The sequence below is a fragment of the Amblyomma maculatum genome, chromosome 4, assembly GCF_055883805.1.
Source record: "Amblyomma maculatum isolate TAMU_Amacu chromosome 4, ASM5588380v1, whole genome shotgun sequence".
NCBI classification, from domain to species: Eukaryota; Metazoa; Arthropoda; class Arachnida; order Ixodida; family Ixodidae; genus Amblyomma; species Amblyomma maculatum.
This window is the reverse complement of record NC_139347.1, coordinates 181,548,053-181,560,835: the sequence shown is the minus strand read 5'-3', so window position 1 is coordinate 181,560,835 and position 12,783 is coordinate 181,548,053. Positions and strand designations below refer to the sequence as shown.

Here is a 12,783-nt window from a genome sequence, read left to right as displayed (position 1 = left end):
AATATTCACACGTGCAAAATGCAACCACAGCCAATTGGGAAAAATTAGTCTCATGGGATCATAGTCATTAACTAGGCTATTTTGCAGGCATAGACCTAGCAGCTGTGCACAAAAAAAGTGTGCAAGCATGCCGAAGACATGCGAAACAACACCTGTGAGAAGCCGCCTTTATTTGTAATCCATAAAGCTGTATTTCCAAAAGGCGCTTGAACGGGAACACCTGAATGACAAAAAGATGCAGATTTCAATTAAACACCCATTTAAAATGCATTTTTAAACAAAAAAAGTGGTTTCGGTGAAGAAAAATTGATGCTGGTTATTTTGAAGGTAACTGAAAAATTAAAGAATTATTTTGTGGTTTTCCATAGACATTGGCAATGGAGAATGTTGTAGTGACAGGCACAAGAATATTTTAAACCTCATTGTGCTCATTATGTGGACCGGAAATGGACAGCACAAGGCCATTTTTGTATTACCATTTTATCAAATCATAGCCCGTCTCTCCTACATAAAGCCCACAACTCTAACGTAAGTGGTAGAATGCCAAAGTAGTAAGCCTTCATATCGAGCAATAAATAAATGTTTAAAGAGTTTAACAACGCTCATTGAAAATGACTGAAAGATTATACGTGTTTAGTCTAACGATTACTGCACACAGATATCCTCAGGACAGCCAGTATGTAATGCCCTTATAACTGCGGCCCATGCAAATCTTTCTCTGCTAGAAAAATCTCATGAAATTGCAATAGCTTTTATTACCTACTATAAGCCTATAAGCTTTTATGTTAGAGAACTGAGCAACCTGTGACACCCGCTGATTAGCTACACCTTGAAAGCAAGCATAACTCCGCTGAAAAAAAAAAAAAAATCCTGTGCATACATTACTCTGTCACCCACCGGAAGGAATACACTATAAATCTTACCCTAGAGAAAAAGGCGCAGACATTTCTGTGCCAGGTAGTGCGGCATCATCTTGTAGCGCTTGACCACATCTTCTTCACTGCAGCTCACCTCCTTCAGCAATAGCCAGGTGTCTGCACAAATAAAATCATTGATTATTTTCTATTCAATCATTCATTTGATTTTGCAAAAACGACAAAATCACAATTCGGATGAAAACTTTACATATTTTCCAGAAAATTATTGCTCAGCTGGAAGCATTGATTTACTACTGAAATACTGTTTAGCATAAAATAGAACATTGCTAGGGTTAGCATGCTGAAATACAACTACTGCTCTGACCATGATCAAGCAACTGCTGTATACATTTCCAAACGAGCAACACATGTTGTTTAGTGTTGTTAAATTTTGCAGCAAATATGGCTTTTTTTTTCGTGCTGGCCCAGTTCAGCTATGAAAGTGACTCAAAAATGCTAGCATAATTGTTGGTGCCTAACAACCAACACGCACATTGAGCCAGTCATCCATTGATAATGATAAAACCGTTTTGTGTGATCTCATCAGCCTTCCCCTGCACTGTATTTCAAACAGCAGCCATGCTCCTTAAGCAGCATGGTTTGTAGCTTGTTGATAGCCACAGTTAAACCAACACCAGCTTCAGTTTCTGAAATACCAAAAACAATACAATTCCAATTATATTGTATACAGCCACCACAAAACCAAATGAAATCTCTTCTGCAGTTCATGGAAAGATGTTTTCGTTTACCTGACAACTGATGCCACTCCAAAAGGGTAAGGTGGAGGGAACACTCTTGAGATGGCTCTGCTACGAAGGCTTCCTGTCACGCTCCTTGTACTTCAGTCCCCCCGAGGTAAACGGACATCAGCTTGAAGAAGTCGGAATCCGATCGGAGACTTAATTGGTTCATACAATTTCCATGGCCAAGGTGGACCTGTAAAAACACGAAGGTAAATGTAATTGATGTGGCTGATTCTTTAAATAAATAAGACTATGCATCATTCAAAAGAAGCACACATTTTGTTATAGTTGTTGAAGAGACAAAAGCACTTGACTGGATAAAGTTTGAAGCAACCAAGTGCAGGTTATTTATAATATACTTTAATCGTGAATCAACGGAAACGCGAAACGGCGACGACGCTCTGTGTTACTGGTATAGTACACCGCAAACTATTTGCATATGTAAGTCACAATTGCAAGAATTGAAGTGTTTTGCGATAGCATGCCATAAAATGAATTTACACTTGCGCTATAAGAGTATACTAACTTGACCTTTTATTTATTTTTTTTTTTGTTGCGATTATACATTCGTAGAATCCTTGCCCATTCACCATTATTCGTACAAAGCGAGAAATTTACGCGGAAATGCACAATCACGATGCAACACTGCAAAAAAAAAAAAAAAATGAGGGAGAGAGAGAGCGCGTGCGAATAGAACGGCAGTAACGTATGCTTTGCGTTCATGCTGTTAGCTGATTGTGCATGCGATTGCGAGGAAGGAGCAAAATTTTCTATTTTGGCAGGTCGGAGTGACGAGCCAATCGACACATGCATTTCTGTTCGCGCGAAGGCTTCGCGCGATGTGTGTCGTCGTCGCGTTCGCGTGAGTTTTCGCGTACATGTAGCTCAGTCAAAGAAGCGCGTTTCGCCATTAGCATGAACAAAAATACAGAATCGATCCGTGCTCTACAAGGCGTTATCATTGAAGATCTGAAAGGTTGGCGACAATATTTTGCGACACACAGCACAGCTCGAGTTCTCCAGGCAAGACTAATAACGCCCGTACTTGGCTACTGCTCGCGAACTGTAGTCTGGCGCCTTTGTGCTTTTCATGCTAGGAGGCTAGAGGCAGTGCTCAAGATCAAGGTGGTTGCTTAGGGTAAGAGTGAGGGTTTAGAAACTTCATCCGTCATCGTAGCTACTAAAAGTAGAAAAGAAAGACAAACATCACATTACGTACCTTCTTCCGCGCATCACGCTCGTCATGGCGTTTCCGGTTCAGCCTGCTAAGCTCTCTGCTCCATCCCTCCATTTCTTCGTCTGCGGTTAAGTGCAGCGTTACGATTCATTTCACGCTTCAGAATACAATTCAAAACACATCGTAGCAAAGAGACGCTTACCTGTAAAATCAAAATATATGTGCAATGTGGTGGGCGCCGCGCGGATTTTCTTCGCCTTCCCAAAATCTTCAACATCGTTCTGTCGAAGTTTCCAATGTCCCGCGGTGAGGACTTTCGCACAGTGTCTTCTCAGATGATATAGCACTTGTGCTCGTTCTCGTGTTAAATGAGTACGAACAGAAACGTCGCAGATCAGCATAAAGTCACCGAAGGAGAAAGACGACTGCACGGGCAGCACTGACGTGATCCGCGGGACGCGGCATCTTGCTAACTTGAGTGGACGAGGAGGAAGCGGAGAAAGAAACAAAAAAGGGAGGGAGGGGGGGGGGGGGGGTCTGTGGACTGCCGGCGGAAACGACACCGACACTGTAAGCGTGCGGATAGTGGGAGAAGGAAGAGGGGAGGAGAAAGAAGAGAATGCAGATGGTCGCTCGCGTCCCGCTGCCGCCAACGCGGCATCCATCTTGGCCAACTGGTTTTTCGTGGAGAGGGAGAGAGAGCTATGAAGGGTGGAGGGGAAATGGCCGCCTTGCATTCCCAGCAACAGAAGAAGACAGGGAAGCCTCCTCCGGGCTTGTGACAATGGGAGCCGGGCACGGGCACAACAGGCTCTCTCATGGTCGGATTCGAGAGCGGCGGCGGCGGCTCTACTGGCGGCCCATACACACTTCGCTAGCGCTGGTGAACTGTGACACATTCGAGAATATTTCCTTCCGGAGTGAATGGAGTTAAAATTGTTTTACTTTAATTGTCGTAAGGAGCACGAAAGAATTGTGAAAAAGGCCAAGCTTCGCTTCTGAATACGCAATTCACTTTTATCGGGGTCTTTAAATATCACATCGTGAATGAGCTCTATTTGGAAGGTCTTAATTGTGCTTCTTTTTACTATTGCAATCATGATGCATCGCCAAGTAAACAAGTCAACATATTTTAGGCAGTTGGAAATAGTTAGGCAAGCAAAATGAGAAAGTAAAAATTGATGTTTGTCGGTAACATACACCTGTGTTGCCTTAAATCATTGAGCCGTGCATGCTCAGCCATCCTTTCATAAAGCACAAATTCCTGCGGTAATTTCGCTTGACTCGCTCGATACCTTTATTTAATCACGTGATTTTTCTGACTACTGTCAATTTTGCTGCGCGTGCATTTCAGGGAATTCTGCCTTTTTCCAGACGAGGGTTCATTTTTGTTCGAGTAATATCCACATACACACAGCCGCTGAAGAGCAGGGGCATAATGCAATTGTAAAGACCAAATTCGATGCAGCGTCCTTATGTACGCGAAGCAGCACAGGTAACTACATGCTGCACTGTCACGTTTTTTCTCGTGTTTAGCAGCGGCCTCCGTCACACGATTATGAGGCCAGTTTCACTTTTTAGGCAGCACGTATTTACTATCAGGAGCTTGTAAATTCTGCCGATGGTATTGCGGTGGGGGCGTCACTAAACCTTCGGAATGACAGGTGCACAGCTCAGATATAAATAAAAATCAGCCACGCCTTTGCAGCACTTGTACGCAAACGTTATGTTATCGCCTGTGGTGCTAGCGCACACTCGTCTTCAACATTTTTCTCACTGTTCGTGATGTACACTTTCTACTCATAACTGCCGAAAGCTGCTAATCACCATTCTAGTGGAACCTTACTTCCAACATACCGACGCTTCAATCGATATTTTTATGCGGGAAGTTTCCTCAATTTAACATTTTGGTAAAAGGAGCCGGGTCGTTCTCTTTGACAAAGATTTTGAGGTAAAACTTCGTAGTGTGCTTTTTTAACAATATCAAACACTTCGAATTCAGCGTACAACATCGTGATGTAGAGGCAAACGAATTTGACAAGAGAGCAAGATGAACTGTAGAAAACACCCGCTTATGATTCAAGGTGGTTGGAACCTACATTCACGGGAGCTCAGAACGATTCCCAAAAGGAGTCCCAGCAGAATTCAACATGCGGGAAAAATAAAGGAAAAACCCTGCTCACCGAAACTCATCGCAGTGCACAAGAAGGTCATTCAACAACATGGACGAAATTATGTCTACACAACGCCGCGATGAAAACAGCCTCAACGGTTACAAATATCGATCTTTGCATCATTTACCTATGGTCTACAGTGAGGGAATTAGCCTAGGGGAGTGTGCATAGAAGAGAAGGCGTATGCATCGGCTTCTGTACCGATCAAGTCCGCAATGATTTAGTGCTGACCTTTAACGACAGGAGGTCACTGACCACCACAGCCTGCCAGGACTCTTAGTGATTTCCGGCGTAATGATTTTTACTTGCTAATCTTAAGGAAGCGAATCGTTTCGTCTGTAAATTCAAGAAAATCGAATTTTTACCGCCTACTTTATCCTGCCTCCGCAGTACCTACAAGATGCTGGTATGCAATATTATAAGCTTTATACCTCATTGAAATCAAAAAGGAAGAGGCTTTTTATTTTTCTTTCTTTCTTTCTTTCTTTCTTTCTTTCTTTCTTTCTTTCTCTCTTTCTTTCTCTTTCTTTCTTTCTTTCTTTCTTTCTTTCTTTCTTTCTTTCTTTCTGCTAACTCTTAAATTGTCAAAAAGGGTCTCAGTATTGCTGTGCTTAGGAGGTCCCCCTGCAGGTCATGCTGCAATTAAATCCACCGAAGTTTAAATTGACGACTGGGAATGTGGAAAACAAATGCTATCGCGTTATTATTTCTAGTGACTGAGACCGAAAAGAAATTCGTTAAGACTATGAGTTAGCGTCCGTCTTATTTAATTTCGGCGCTAGTTCCCGCCTAGTAGCAGCCATCCTTTTATCACGCGCATCGGTTATCTCGATATTAGATCACGATAGCGACGTTCGTCTGAGGCCATCCGCCAGCCGTGAGCATGTGCGCGTCCAGAGGAATCGGACTCCCTCCCTCTGTACCCGGCGCCGTTTAGGTTTTTTTTTTCTTCTTCTTTTTTTTTTTTTTTTAGCGTGTGGTGTTTTTGAACGTTCGCGCGTAGCGTCTGCAGTGGCGATAGTGTGACCTTAATAACTAGTTGAAAGTGTGCACTGCGCCAGCGAAGTGCTGTGAAACTGCGATCCTTTCGAGTGAAGTGCGTCAAGAAAGAGTTTGTATTTTGTATTTTGTAATTTACTTTTTTGTTAAAAAGTTCATAATTCTTTTACAGTCTGTTTTTTCCGCCGTCATGTATATTCTTTAAAACCCTCTTTTTTGCAACAATCGATTCTGCAGTACTTCGGAAGCCGCACCATTCTTACTTTTGTGGGCTATGCCAATGACTCAATCAAACAACAAACCGGAGTGATAATTCTCTTCCTGGGGCAGGACTGTCACAAAGGTCTTTACAGGAACTCGACACATCAGAGCCCTTTGACTGACTGTGGCCTGAATGTGATCAACAGCATAACTGTAAGCTATGGCAATCTTATAATGGGGGAGCTGTATTAGGAGGCACGTGAACGATCTATTTCGCCTAAGGGTACCCGAGAAAAGCAATAAGTTAAGTTATTGCCTGAGGCTGAATTTTCAACACACGTTGCCTTGACCTTGTTGGGCGATCGTTTGTTCAACAACATTTATTTTCGCATGGGCTACGCGTATCTAAAGATTCATTCTCAGGGCGACCATGATGAAGGCACAGCAGAACTTCGACATAGTGTAGCGACCATTTCATCAACCTTGCTCACAGCGATTTTATATATCTGGAAATTTGATTTCTTCCATGCCTTAGTTATAACTCCCCTTTTCTCTTCTTCCATCTTTATTTCGCTTTTTTTTAATCTTCAGCCTAGTTCGCTCGAGCTCCGGCCAGTTTTTCTACTGCCCACTTTACCAGTAACGCTTCATGTCGTTTAACCCCACTCACCTTTGTGGGGGTGCCCAGGTAAAGAAAATACACAGCAGAAAACAGCTTTGTCTGCCGCCCCGCAACTATCCTTTTCCTTTCCTTTCTGGGGCCATCAGTCCCTTTCCATGTCCCTACCTCGTTTGTCACGTTCCCCAGCCTTCACTCGGCCGGCAGCGTCTTTTGCTTAGTGCCGCCGTCGACGCTCGTTTTGAGCAGGCCCGGAGTGTCGGGTCGGCGGGTATCTTGTGCCATTGATCACCGTGTCTGTACAGGTTTTTGGCCATTTGGCTCATTTTAAAGTTTTTCTCCTTTTTTGCTCTTTTCAGCCACCTTTTATCCTTCAAATTTTGCTCTATGCGGAATAAGCGATCAGGTTTTAGTCGGCGCATTTAAGGTCTTCTCCTGATTGCTTCGTTTGAACAAGCGGACTTTTTTTCTTTTTTTACTTTGATGCACCGCTTAAAAGGTCCTTATTTTCTTCAGAGTGCCGCGCAGACGAGCGTGTCGCCTTGCTGTCTTGCAGTCCTGTCTCGTACCTCCCTGCCAGCAGTAAACGTGGCTTGGAATGCCGGTGGCTATTTTTTTTTCCTATTTGAGCTGCCTCTTCTAAGCAAATATTGTAAACGCGCGAGGGGTACAGCGATGGGTGCGCACACAGCCACCGCGTCACGTGTACTGCATGCAGTTGTGGTCCTTGAGATTTGATGGTTCATGGATCCATTGAGCTGTGCCGCCGAACGGTTTCTGACACAAGAGGCTAAACGCGCGCTTCTATGAGTTCGCCTAGCATTGTTCGCAAATGTCGCAAATGGCCTTTGGACGTGAGCGCGTATGAGAGTTAGGGATGACTCGCAGATAGAGATAAAGCGATTAAGACACCCTCCCTCCTCTATTGAGTGTTTCATTTTCACGCCGTGTGGGCAAGGGTGAATGCATCGCGTACGTGCACTTAACGCTAATTTAATACGAATCCATAGTGTAGTTTGTGCTTCGTGCTGTTTAGGGATGTAATTTCGTTACGAGATATGTGGTGCTAGGCGCTGCCTCTGGGTGGTCTATCTTCCTTGCGTGCTTTCTTGTCTCTTGCATGCTGGTTGTTTCTCGTAGCGAGTAGTTTAATTTTTTCTTTCAGAATGCCGAGGTCTGCTGCCTCAACCGGCAGCGTCTCGTTGCGTGACGGATGATGATGTTAGTCAAATTTAGTGCCGTTTCTGCTGCCCTATCGATCATGGTTCGCATTCGCCGAGTGCTAAAATCTTCGACGATTATGCATTACACCTTAATCCCAATTGACTTCTTCATATCAATACATCGTTTTATTATTTGGCCATAAAGAAAGTGTCCGACAGCGCAGTCGCGAAGTCCAATCAAATCTGAGGCTCTGAACCGATATAAAGATGCAATATCGAATCATTTTAAGTCACAACAGACAGAGAAGGGTCCAGACAGTAAATTCGACCGAAAATGTCATAATTGTAACATCAGCGTGGTTCGACGAACACGGTAAGGTGAAGGAGCAAGCGGTTCAACGTTTCCACAGCTCCGCATGTAACCATCACACGCACTGCCTGTCGCGAGGCCGTAGTTAACTATTAAATAGTACAAAAACAAATCGACTTTTGCCAGCCACGGTATCTGCCATCAAGTGCAGCGGCGCCCGAGCTGCGGTAAGGAATAGAAAGGACAACGAGAAGACAGGGATCGGAAATAAAAGAAGGGACATACGAAAGAAAGGACAGGGCAGGTTATAATGGTATAAAATCAGTCAGTCACGTGGAAAGTGTACAATAGCATGATGCCCGCCGCCCATTGTCTCAACTTATGAAAGCTTGCCAATACGGATAGGTATCAAATGGCGGCACAGCACCGCCACAAACGCCACACAGGCTGCCGCATACAAGGAAGACTCAGCCGGAGCGAAGACCCACCCTCTCTCCTAGCAGCGAAGAGACCTATCCAGCCACCTGGTCGGAAGGGGAAGTGGGGGGAGGCGTGCGCGGGAGAGGGGCGGAAACCGGTTGCTGGCCAGTTCCCGAATCCGATCCTCCAGAGAAGCGGTTTGCCTGCAAGCACTCCCAAACGTAGTTTGCAAAACTTGTCTCTTCGTCCCGTTGTCCACCGCGGAGGAATGGGTGCCTTGTAGCGAGCTAATGCGTGTAGGTGGGCAGGCTACAGTGGAAAATCAATTCCCTTCAAACGCCGTACCATTATCGTACTGAAATTAGCGTGTCCTTCTACCGCACTAAAATATACAGAAAGCCCCATTTTCCCCTGAGACTGCCCGTGCATCTGCCATGTCTGTAGCGTCGGTCCCGCCGAGCTGGGCGCGAACAAGCAATGACTGCGCGCGAGTGCTGGAGACGTGCGGGGAAGTTACTTGTGCAAGCATATGCCGTCCTCGTTTTTGGCCAAGAACGTGTGATATCAGGTTGCTCCACGAGAGTCATATCTTTTGTTGTGCATAAAGGATGGAATTTATCATCGACGTGAGAACAAGGATAGATCATTTGAAGAGATCGCTACAAATTTGGAAGCAGATTTCACAGGTGAGAAAGATTTATTCATCCGGTTGTCTTAAGGATTGAGATAAAACAGAAGTAGCTTTGCGATTGTTCCTGTGAAACTTATTCGCACTCATCGAGAAGCTAATCCCTGCATGGAACGAAACATGAGTATTGCGGTCGTGACTGCGCCGGCAATCGCCCGTGATGCTACTTGATGTGCGCGTGAATGGCGCAATTAGCGGTATGCATGCACGGCAGCAGATAGACACTCAAGGCGCGCTCTGTTTTGGCACAATGAGTTGATTTTAAGGTTGTTCGAAGGCGGCTGAGGGCAGAGAGGTAGTCGCGCAGAAAAAAAATACGGCTGGTAAAAAATTAGCCTCTACATGGAACTGTCTGTAACACTGTTCTGTGTCTTAGTACGAATTTTGTATTTTGAACTGAAATAAACATGTTGATACGCAACAAAGAAAAACCTAATGTTTTATTTGGGACAAGAAAAATATGGGCGGTTCTACATGCGCGAAAAAAAAATTGCTTGCCACTGCAGAACACATTATAGAATTTTTCTTGTAACCTCGCTACCTGACCCCGCTATTACCTACATACCTTGGGTTGTCGCGACAATTACGTCAGAAGGTTGTGTTACGTTAGAACATTTTGTTGTTGCGGCAGAACGTTGTGATGGTACGTCAAAACACTGTGTTGTCTGCGGCGACATCACAAAGTTTTGTTGTCGCAACAGACAGAACGTTGTGTCGTTACGTCAAAACTTTCCGTTGTCTGTTGCGACAACACAAAGTTTTGACGTAACAACGCAACGTTCTGTCGCAACAACAAAACGCTCTGACGTAACAACACAACGTTCTGTTGTTACAACACAATGTTTTGTCGTAACGACACAAAGTTCTGACGTAACAACAAAAGTTCTGTTGTCGCGACAGAAATATCTGTAGTAACATCAAACATTTCTGTAGCGCGATAGAAATTTCTGTAGTACTACAGAAATTTCTGTCGTCTTTTTCGACTGGGCGTGTCCCGCTTTTGCGGCGTTCCGATTTTGCGCCAATGAAGACCACGCGACAGGAGCGGTCGTGTACCGGCCAAAGCCACACTTGCCAGTACTGGTCAACACCTCGACCAGAAAATTCAATAAACTGGGCATAAACAAAACAGTGGAAGAGCACATCGAGGCCCACCTTCTCGCGCAGAAAATAAGACTCATGCAGACGCATACGGGAAGGAACACGCTAAATATACTGGGCATGAGAGATGCTTGCAGAGAAATAAACAGCACGGGCAGCATACCGAAAGAAATAAGAGAGATCATTAAGGCCAACCCGATTCCGAAAAACATGCATCCGAAAATACACAAGGCCAGAAGAGGGGCAAGATCCGAGGCACACGAAAGACGCCTCGCAGGGAAAAAAAAAGCATATTGTACGTCGACGCGACCGCATACAAAGAACAACGCGGAGCGGTAGCCAGTGTGGTTGATCACCAGCTTAAAAAAGTCAACTGCGCCTCGATCAAAAGCAACAACATTCTCGAGGCTGAGGAAATGGCAATCCCTCTCGCTGTCACCCACCAGGGTGAGGAGGCTACCACAAAAATAATTACTGACTCGCAAGAAGCATGCAGAAGGTATAGCAGCGGACGCATATCCACTGTGGCCATCCGCATACTCAAGGCAAGAAAAATCAGCTTTTCGAGATGCTTCATACGTGGACACCAGGCCATGAGACTGTCAAAGGTAACCAACGTGCCGACGCCAATGCCCGAGCATGCGCCAACCGGGGGGCGCACAACGACGGGGAACCGGACGCAGTCACTAGACGCTATGGAGCCATCCTTGAACATCAAAGAGCCTTAAGGAGGATCTATCCACCTCCCCACGAAGACCTCAATAGAGAGCAGTCGGTTGCCTGGAGACAGCTACAGACTATCACATACCCCAATCTGAGTCTACTCAGTAAACTCCACCCCACTACATATGAAAATAAATGTCCACTATGCGGAGAACCCCCCACACTCTACCATGTTACATGGGCCTGTCAAGAAACACAGGTAGCACCAATAAACACCACACCAACCCCGGAGCAGTGGGAGGCTGCGCTGTCCTGCTCGATGCCTGACGACCAGCTCAAGCTGACTGACAGAGCGCGCAAGACGGCAAAGGCCACTGTGGCCCTGGACTGAGGGCCCCACCAACGCCGGGAAAATTCCCTTTGTGTAAATAAAGTTTTTCATTCATTCATTCACAGTTGCCAGAGAAAGTGAGATATATATACCGCGCCTTTCCTTTCCTGTAAACCAATTATATGCACTGCAACGAATGCAGACAAGAAGCTAATGATGGAAGGCAAATTATAAAATAGGAAGGGTAGGCTTTCGCTATTCTCCTCTTAAGAGACATCTACATGATGGTAAGACATCTTTCCTGATGGGGCTGGGACAAGTAGGTCACCGTCGCTTGCGGCGAGGGCTATAGCCTGCCACCATATTTTTAATCTGTTGTAGGCCGTCATTGTACCCGCCACCGCTTCGGCGGTGGACGACGGCTGTTGTTGCGGCGCGCGTCTTTCTTTCCCTCTTTCTTTTCTTTCTTCTCTATTTTCTCTTCTTTCTGCACCAGGCAGCGGAGGTGGCTCTGCTACAGAGCCAGTAGCAGGCCCGTGCATTTTCTTTTCATTCTTCCTACAGCCACAACAACAACAACAAAAACCTAAGAGACATCTAAGAGACCCTTTATTTGTATTAACTCTCGCTCTCGAAAGCGTGACACCTCTTCTGACAACCTACAGTCGACAACGATGAGACATTATGAAGGCCTTCGCCTTAATACAGTACATAAACATAACCAATTAAAAATGAAGTATGCTATTTTTTACAGCACCTGTAAAAAACAGCAGGCGTTGAAACCGCGCACGGCATAAAACTTAAAACAGCGCAGAAAAAAAAACCCACAGAAGAACCAACACCGCTACATATTGCACGGAACACACAGCAAGACTACAGAAAACCACAGCGCATGCAGTTGGATGCAGAACTGGGGAGCGGTGATTATGGTAATAATAACCACAATTGGTAGAGGACAACGCATACCGCAGCGGAGTTGGGAGTTAGAGATTGCTATTTTCATCGATTAATTAAAGGAACGGGGTTATAGCCTAAGCTAAAGCAGAACGCTTACAAGAATTACAATACAAAGTATGTAACAGAAGTAAATTTATATAATTTGTGAGGGTTCCTGAATCATATATGGTTTGTTGGATACTTAAAGATAGGAATTGTATATCAGCCAATCCATCACCTCGAATATGTATAGCTAAAAATTTACTTCCCCAAAATCCTGCTATTTCTATAGAAACGGTATCATCTTCATATTGAACAATTATTGACGCTAGTTTCAAAAC

The 12,783-nt window shown here is 44.9% G+C and overlaps 1 long non-coding RNA gene across 1 annotated transcript; it reads right to left on the bottom strand.

Annotated features, from left to right (window-relative positions):
- Positions 1–202: 202 nt before the first annotated feature.
- LOC146193774 (uncharacterized) lies at positions 203–3,318 on the bottom strand. Its single transcript, XR_014706479.1, has 5 exons — positions 3,040–3,318; positions 2,880–2,959; positions 1,667–1,853; positions 924–1,034; positions 203–220 (listed from the first exon to the last, which is right to left on the bottom strand). It is a non-coding gene; the product is annotated as an uncharacterized LOC146193774 (long non-coding RNA).
- Positions 3,319–12,783: the final 9,465 nt, after the last annotated feature.